Below are 9,202 nucleotides of genomic sequence, written 5' to 3'. Positions count from 1 at the left end.
GCCTGTGCTCCCTCCCCCCCCGCCGCGCTGGAGCCGCTGCTTTTATGTATTGACAAATACAACGTGCAGCACGTTACAATACCGCGCGCAGAACGAGTCCTGGTTTGGCGCAGCAGCCGCTCGGGGCTGACACAAAGCGCCGGGGGGGGGGGATGGAGCCTGGGGGTCTCCGCAGCCGGGTGACCCGCGCGCGGGACTAGCCCGTGCGGAAGCGGGTCAGCGAGCTCCTGCCGCGCAGCCGCACTCAGGAGAAGCGTTTCCATCGGGGAAAAGCCCAGCGGACGGGAAGTGACGCAGGGGACCAGCGGCGTCAGCCCGGAGCGCGAGGCGGGGCCAGGAGCAGCGGCGTTACCTCCCCTCCCCCGGCACTTCCGGACAGCTCGTGGGGCCAGCGCAGAACTTCCGCTGAACTGGCTCCGCCCCCACGGCCCCGCGCCGGCTACTGCCCGCCCCGTGCCCCGGAAGCGCTCCCCCGCCCCCAGCCTCACTTCCGTCGGGCCGGTGGCAGCTGCAGCGATCGAGCTCCGGGCAGCGCGGAGGAAGCGGGCGGAGCCGGAGAACAGAACCGCGACTGGTAGGGAGCGAGCTGGGGTCCGGGAGGGGCGGGGGGTCGCAATGACCCCCCCGGGCCTGGCGCTCCCCCCCCGGGCCTGGCGCCCAGCCCCCCCCCCCCCCCCCCCCCCCCCCCCCCCCCCCCCCCCCCCCCCCGAGGTGTGACCGCTCCGGGCCTGGCTCCCGCCCGGTCCCCTCCTCCCCCCCCCCCCCCCGAGCTGTGACCGGGCCTGGCTCCCGCCCGGCCCCGGGAGTAATTAAGGCTGCTGCATATTTAATACCCATCTGTGGCCTGTGAAGGAAATGATTCCAAAGGGCAGCGATATTTCCGTGTAATAAACGGCCTCTGTTCACTTACAGTGTACAATGCAGGTGCCACCTCCTGCTCTGCTCCTGTGTGTGTGTGTGACCAGTGGGACAGGCGTGTTCTGTTACTCCCACCTCTTTGGCATGGTACTTGCATGTGAAACTTCAAGTTAGAAGTTGATTTTTTTCAAACTGATCTACTAAATATCTGGAGGCCTCAATTTTGTGGAAAGTGACATTTTGAAGACACAAAAACTAATCTTTTGAGTAAATAAGCGAGCACTTGGCATGCTTACAAAATGATTTAAATTCACATTTGCATAGGTGTTCTGATACAAGCACAGCAAAAAGGCCGGGATGGACACTTGGGTCTACCCTTAGCCTTCAGACACTCCTGTTGTACTCGCTCTTTTCCCTCTGATAATGAGCAAATCCTTGAGGTTTTTGTAAGGATCCAGCTTTATGTGGGTGTTTAGAATCAGCTGATAACTTTACTTCCTGCATAAGAGCTGAGTCTCTATTGCAGCAACAGGGGTGTGTCACTTCCCCGCCATTGAATGAAGCTGATGACATGAATTGTTCATTTTGTGTTTGCATTAACATTCATGCTTCCATTCCTCATGCCGCTTAGTTAGGCTGGGAGCAGGTGCTGTGGGAATGCATTTTTTCTGACAGGTTGCTGTGTTGGAGTGGCTATGGGTATATCCACACTATGGAGACTATGCTGGCATAGCCCTGTAGTGTATACATAGCCTACACTAACAAAAGGGTTTTTTCTGGCACACACACACCTGAATGAAGCTGGCATTGTCAATGGAACCCCTCTTCATAGCTTCGTCTACACTGATTGGTATAGCTGTGCTGGTTGGGTGTGGGTTTTTTCAGACCCCTGACCAATGTAGCTTTGCTGATATAACTTTTCAGTGTAGACTAACAGTCAATTTAAATCTCTTTCCGCTCTATGTGGAAGTTAGTGATCTATCAGATGCCAGCATTTTTAATGTGATTGTAACTATCTAAACTAAAAACATAGTAACATTGGACGGCAGTGCCTTCCAAATACCTTAATTTTAAATTGGATTAATTGTTGTAAGCGATTGAATATGCTCTGGAGTCGTGCGGGTAATTGTATTGCAAAGTGGCTCTTGGGCAGGTCCCGTGCTCTTTGTGTCATCTACACCAAAGTATTAAGTGCAACCTTGCAGTTAGAGTAGGACAGTATTTTGTGCAATACGAATCTTATTTGTCAATCCAAAATAAAACAGCTGCAGCTTGACTCAGCAGTAAATCACATATTGAATTATTTTATATGTAATCTGGATTTTTCCCCCCTTCTTGACTCCAGGTTATAGACATAGACTTCAGCTGTTCGCTTTGTGGAACAGTCATTATCGTTGTGCAGTAGATAATGGTAACTTCATAGTTAATATTGCAGGAGCCATTCTCTTCCGACCTTATTCCCATTCTCATCTTATCAACATATAAAGCATCTTGTATTGGAGGTGCTGATGTTTGCATCTGTTCTGTTCTCTCAGTAGGATTGGCAGAATTTGATTTTTTTAATCATTTTGACAGATATCGATGTTTGTTTTTAAGCATTTTTTATTTAAATTATCACAGTTGTGGGAAATCATGGGAGTGGGTCAGACAATTATTTAATGACAAGGTGAGATTCAAAAAGTTGAAGCTTCATAAACAGTTAAAACACATTGTTGACATTGTAAATATCCTGAAATCAACAAATCATACCTGTTTTTACTGTTCATTTGCAACAAGCCTAATTTAAAAGTCTAAATCACTGGATTGAGACTGAATTCTCAGGCATTATTTTTTCTTTCTTTTGCTATATGCAAGTTTATTGATGGAAATATTTTGTTGGTTTGTGAGTGTGTACAGGGTGAAATCAGCACATACTGATAGGCTTGGAAGGATTAGATTTTTAGCTGTCCCCAGTGAGTACAAGCTTTGTGTGTTGCTGGCTGTCAACTGTCCATCTGGAGTATGGCTGTGTAGTTAAAAAGGAGGTTGCATAAACTATTGGAAATGCTGCCTTAATGTGACCAAAACATTCTGTTGTGATGTGGGTTTTCAGCTAGGCTGAAACGTCTGTTATCCAAAGGTTGAAGATTAGTGTTCTAGTTATGACACTAACAAAGGGTGCTGTGAGTGTCTCTCTCCCTCTGAGGCTCTTTCTACATTTACATTCTTCCAGTTGCTCCTCCCAGTGCAGCCCCTCTGGTGGGAGCAAGTTAGCGCTAGTGTGGGCTGGCTGGTGTTTTGACCACTGTATCATCGAACTCCGATCAGAGCAGTTCCAGACAATAGTGATTAAGAATGCCAGGAGCTTTCCCTGCACTAAGTTTACTCTCACCAGTGGGGAAACCTTGAGGAAGTGTATGTGTGTGTACACAAAAACGGCACTTCCCATCACCTCGTTAGAGCTTAGGGATCTGGGTTCAGAGTTGTGGAATTTGTAGGCCGGGGTGGCCAATCTGGCTCTGGAGCCACAATAACTTCTTCAGAAGTTATTAATATATGGCTCCTTGTATAGGCATCGACTCAGGAAAGTTGGTGCCTGTAGCTCCAGCCCCGATGTGCCGGGGAGTTGCTCACTGCTCAACCCTTGGCTCTGCCGCAGGTCCTGCTCCCACTCCACCCCTTCCTGCCCCCTTCCCTGATCCTGCTGTGGCGCCCCCCCCCCAGCCTCCTGCATGCCACAAAACAGCTGGTTGGGAGGGACGGGGAGGCTCTGGGAGCAGAGGGGGGGTGTGCTGATGTGGGGGGCTGCTGACGTATGACTGTGGCTCTTTGGCAATGTACATTGGTAAATTCTGGTTCCTTCTCAGGCTCAGGTTGGCCACCCCTGTTCTAGGCAATCCCCTAGATCTGGACATAGTGAAGCATTTGGGCAAGTATTTCTGGCCTCATTTATGCAGTTGCTGGTGAATATTCTAGTCCATGTGTTACATAAATTCATTTATATCCTTATACATATTTGTGTTGTTTTCATGGCTCTTTGCTAGCCTCATTGTGCCAGAATTTCCACTCCATTTCCTATAGCTAATCTGTTTTTCCTTTTGTTTTCAAATGGTTTATTCAAAAGTTGGCTATGAAAAAGGATTTTTGTTTGTTTCAGTGTGGGTATCCTGTTTAACATGGAACCAAATGTGCCTTTATTAACAGAGCCAAGCATTAGGTGCAAGGGATATTGTTTTCTTTATTAATAAAATCTATTGGATCAAAACGTAGTCAATCCAAGAAATTCTGTATCCTAAATATTTCATATCCAACACTAAAGGAACACTGCCAACTCAAAATGTAGTTAGTTTTAAAACTGAGGCCTGGTCTACACTAAACAGTAGGTCGACCTAAAGGCAGCTTACGTCAACCTAATTATGTCAGTGTGCACCAGGGGGTTCTCAAACTGGGGGTCGGGATCCCTTATGAGGTCATAAGGTTACTACATGCGGGGGGGGCGTCATGATATGTCAGCCTCCACCCCAAATCTCACTTTGCCTCCGGCGTTTATAATGATAAATATTTAAAAAGATGTTTTTAATTTATAAGGGAGGGTCAGACTCAGAGGCTTGCCATGTGAAAGGGGTGACCACTAAACAAAGTTTGAGAGCCACACGCTACAGCCTTGTCCCGCCAGTATATTATTATTACGCCGGCATAATAACTCCACCTCCACGGGGGGGCATAGCGCTTGTCAGTTTAGTTAGGGTGATGCAATGTGTGTAGACACTGCATTACAGTAGAACCTCAGTTATAAACTGATTGGTCAACCACACACCTCATTTGGAACCAGAAGTATGCAATCAGGCAGCAAAGGAGACCATAAAAGCAAATACAGTACTGTGTTAAACGTAAACTACTAAAAAAAATTAAGGGAAAGCAGCATTTTTCTTCTGCATAGTAAAATTTCAAAGCAGTATTAGGTCACTGTTCAGTTGTAAACTTTTGAAAGAACAACCATAACGTTTGTTCAGAGTTACAAACCTTTCAGCATTAGGAACAACCTCCATTCTGGGTTCCTAATTCTGTGGTTCTACTGTACTTACATTCCCTATTGGCTGTCTTGTCAATTTCAGGCTCCATACTCCAGCCATGAAATTGACAAGAAAGCTGGGCAGCTGGAGCCCGGCTGCTCCCGGCTCCCCGCTCCAGCAGGGCTGCTGCCCGGAGGCTCCCTGCTCAGGGAGCCAAGAAGCCCGGGTGGCTGCCCTCTGCTCCCAGCCATGAGCAGGGAGGTGAGAAGTAATTAACTGCAGTTGGCTGTAAGTTGACCTAACATAGGTCGACTTAAGTCTGTAGTGTAGACATGCCCTGAGTTAACAGTAGTTTCAGCTGTTGCACTTTCTGTGGTTTTACAAACGCATGTTTTATTTATTTAAAAAAATGGCTTTTCTCTTTCCATTACAGCTGTCTTAGATGTTGTAGCAGTAGTAGTGAAACAATATTCAGCCACAATTGTGGGCATTTCCTTATGCTGCAAGTCTCTTCAGTATCCTGCTTGAAACAGTTTGTTCAGTTCTATAACTAATGAAGTTAAGGCGTGCTCAACACTGTTCTGAATTAGGTCCATAGTTAAGCCCTGATATGAATTTTTTTTATTTTGTTTTTACTTCATCATAATATCTTACAGTGCCTCTTACCTTAAAGTGCTTTACAAACAATAAGCCCAATCCTGAAAGGTGTTGAACTCCATCAGCCTCCATTAACTTTGCTACAGGGGCACAGCACCTCTCAGGATCAGACTGTATATACACAGGAATTGCTTCTACTGCCATGGAAATGCAGCCATGTCTGGGGTGGACGGCAGTAGTTGTGCAACAGTACCCTGCAGCACTACACAGCAGCATAAGATAGGAAGAGGACAATTCTGGTGTTCCTCTGTACTTCAGCTGGATATAGAAAGGCAGAAGCCAATTACCCAAAATTGAAATTTGGCCAAAATAATAGGGGGAACAACCTTGCTTTGCAGAAGGCACCATAGGATCTGAAATGGCCCCGTGTGTTCAGGTCTTCAGGTTCACAGCTCATGTGAAAGACAGGCTTATGATATCTTCAAGCCCTGACTGGAATTATGCCAGCCCTTCTATATGGAAATGTTGGAGTTATTTTAGAGCTTATGCCCAACAGCTTTGACTTTGTGCCAGTTGCTGACGGTGGTGTGGAGTGTTAGGTTCTCTCTAGCGGGCTGATGGGTTAGATGTAGCACTGGTGAGGGTGCATGTTATGCTCTAATACAATGTGCCAGGCCTAGTTTGGGTTATTTGGTGTATCATCTCTCTTCCATTCTCATGTGTGGGGGTGAGGCAATGTGACTCTCTAGCCTTCCCCCAGCCCTTCTGTTTCAATGCTTAGCTGCACTGATCTCCCCTAAAAGCTTTTGTATAACTACTCTTGTTTCTTTGCCTGTCCTGGGAAGGATCTGGGACTCCTTGGGATAGTATAATAGAAATATGGTGCAGTGTACTCATGTCCAGGAACTCTTTTATCCCTCCTAAAACAGGTGACTTTTTTTCCTGTAGTCCAAGATCTAGCTTCTCTTGTGCTGGATTGATATTGATTAGTGTTTTGGGGGTCTCTTGAGTTAAAACGGAAGCTGTGAAGGCTTTGAGATTCCTTCTCAACTTTTAATTGGTGTGTGGATTTTCTTAGACTCTGGCTTTGTATTCTGTAATTATGGCTCTTAAGCTTTGTAGGTTTGCCACAAGGCAAAGGGTTTTGCTAATCAATCATCCTTTATGCTCAGAAAGTAATGCTACTGGTCCTGACTTACCGCCCTGGGTGCAGACTGAAGGGGAGGAGAGAGGGAACGCTTGTCTCACCTGTTTCTTGTAATGACCCTGTACTGTCAGTGGCCTTCGTTTTGGACTCGTTATTGGATTTGTTAAATGAGGCCCTCATTGCTGTGCAGCTCCCTATCCTGCTGTCCTACAGGCTCATGCTCAGCATTCCCCAGAAGCAAATGACTCTCCCATCTGCTTCCCCCTTCCTTTAGACCAGGAGTAGGCAACCTATGGCACAAGCTGATTGTCAGTGGCACTCACACAGCCTGGGTCCTGGCCACCAGTCCGGGGGGCTCTGCATTTTAATTTAATTTTAAATTAAGCTTCTTAAATATTTTAAAAACCTTATTTACTTTACACACAACGATAGTTTAGTTATATATTATAGACTTATAGAAAGAGAACTTCTAAAACCGTTAATGTATTACTGGCATGCAAAACCTTAAATTAGAGTGAATAAATGAAGACTCGGCACACCGCTTCTGAAAGGTTGCTGACCCCTGCTTTACACACTGATAATTGGTACCCAGCACCCAGATTCCTAGTTGTCAGAGGAAACAGTATATCACCATGCATTTGCTTCTCTCCCCTTCCGTTTCAAGGCATGTAGTCTCTCATGAGATCAGTTCTAAAGCATGTTCCAGTACTGCCAGATTTCAATACACTGTTATGGTAAGCCAATAAACTTGCATTCCAAGCTCGCTGGGAGTCACATTCCCCAAGTATATTTCAAAACTAAACACTTAAGAACTGCTAAAATCTGAATAAACACAGTGAGGTGCGCTCTTATAATGTAATAACCAGCTAGGTAGTTTATAATAGCTGTAACCCTGTGCCTAATGCATACAGTTTAAAATGTTTAACGTGGGCATTGCACACTTTTTTGTTTAAAAATAAATGCAGTGCTGCTTTCTTTTTCAAGCAACATTACATGTTCCTTTGTCCAGGACTTGAAGAATGTAACTGGTTCTTACGAACTGGAGGACTAGTACTAATAGTATGAAACCTGTGCTGCCATGTCTCCTCACTCTCTTGAACTCAGAGGAATAAAGGAGTTGTTTATTGAATGTAATTGTAATTTGTCAATGTGACGGGTTCTCCTTGGGGTGCCACCTGGGACTGAGGTACCACTGAGCCCCCTGACCCACCAGCCTAGGCTCCCGCTCCCACTCACTGCACTGCTATGACAAGCTACAGGGCCCTCCAGCCTGCACTTTCACCAGCTTACATACAGGTAGGGATGCACCCAGCTGCAGTTACAAGCTACTCTCAGTTCCTCAGGCATGCACCCTCTCTAGAGTATAAACCCAAAGTTATACCCTCTTGTGCTGCATAGGGAACTGAACAGCGTAAAACTCACGCACGCGCACACACCAATGTGGAGAGGAACGTGCAGCAGCCTTTTGTCCCTGAGCTGATTCCAACACACTAGTTTAGATAAAGCAAAAACAAGTTTATTAACTATAAAAGAGATTTTGAGTGAATATAAGTGATAGCAAACAGATCAAAGCAAATAAACCAATGCAAACTAAGCTTAATATACTAAATAGATAGGGTATGAATAGCAGATTCTCACCCTAAGAGATTATACAAGCAGGCTGCAGATTCTTAAGGGGAAAGTTGTACTCGCTTACAGCTTGGAATACCCAGGTGTTCCATTCACAGGCTAAAAATCCCTTTAGCCTGGGTCCAGCACTTCCTCCAGTTCAGTTTTCCTTCCTCAGGTGTTTCCAGGAGTCTTCTTGTGTGTGGAGCGAAGAACACCAGATGATATCACTCCCCGCCTTGTATTGCTTTTGCATACGGTGGGAACCCTTTGTTTCAAAGCTTGGTTCCCCGAGTGGTCTGTGGAAAAACACTGACATCCCTAGAGACGTGGTCACATTACATGTCTTTGTAGAGTTATAGACAGCCTCTTGAGTAATGGCTGCTGTAGCCTTCTCAGGAGGGCTCTCCAGGTGGGGGATGAGCTTCTCCTAAGGCCTATTGTTTTTTTCCTAATGGCTCAATGCCCTGAACAGACCATTCCCCATCTGCTATCTAGACTGAAAGCATCGTGTCTAGTGGGCGTTACCCTGGTGTAACTCCATTTGAAATACAGATACATAGTCAATATTCATAACTTCAGATACAGAAATATGTGCATATAAATAGGATAATCATATTCATTAACTCATAACCTTTCCAACAACATTTTACATGACTTATCTTGCATAAAATACATCATAACTATGTCATGATCATATATCACTATGAAGAATATGGGGTGCAGTGTCACAGTCAACTTTCTGTTTTAAAAAGTAACATCATATAGCTCTGGATCTTGAACCTTTTCCATTTCTGGCTTCCCTCCACTTTTTCTTAGTTTTTCTTTTCCTAGAACAGTTGTCTTGAGTGTCCATTTCCTTCTTCCTTCTACAGTGTACTCTTTACCTCTCCTCCTGTATTTTTTTTCTCCCACTTTTTGTTTCCCGCTTCTTTTCTAATGCATCCGACAATCTCTCCCACCCACCCACTCTCATACATCTCCACACATGCAACCACTT

The 9,202-nt window shown here is 45.6% G+C and overlaps 1 protein-coding gene across 5 annotated transcripts in view; it reads left to right on the top strand.

Annotated features, from left to right (window-relative positions):
* The first annotated feature begins 426 nt into the window (after positions 1–426).
* AP1B1 (adaptor related protein complex 1 subunit beta 1) overlaps positions 427–9,202 on the top strand; it is an 83,773-nt gene continuing 74,997 nt past the window's right edge. For 3 of the 5 annotated variants that reach the window (XM_044989760.1, XM_044989759.1, XM_044989757.1), the window contains exon 1: positions 427–574. The gene's annotated coding sequence lies outside the window, so the exon portion shown is untranslated. The remainder of the gene's footprint in view (positions 575–9,202) is intronic. The other 2 variants (XM_044989761.1, XM_044989758.1) reach the window with 1 other exon arrangement.

The sequence above is a fragment of the Mauremys mutica genome, chromosome 16 (assembly GCF_020497125.1).
Source record: "Mauremys mutica isolate MM-2020 ecotype Southern chromosome 16, ASM2049712v1, whole genome shotgun sequence".
NCBI classification, from domain to species: domain Eukaryota; kingdom Metazoa; phylum Chordata; order Testudines; family Geoemydidae; genus Mauremys; species Mauremys mutica.
This window is presented reverse-complemented; position numbering and strand designations above follow the sequence as displayed.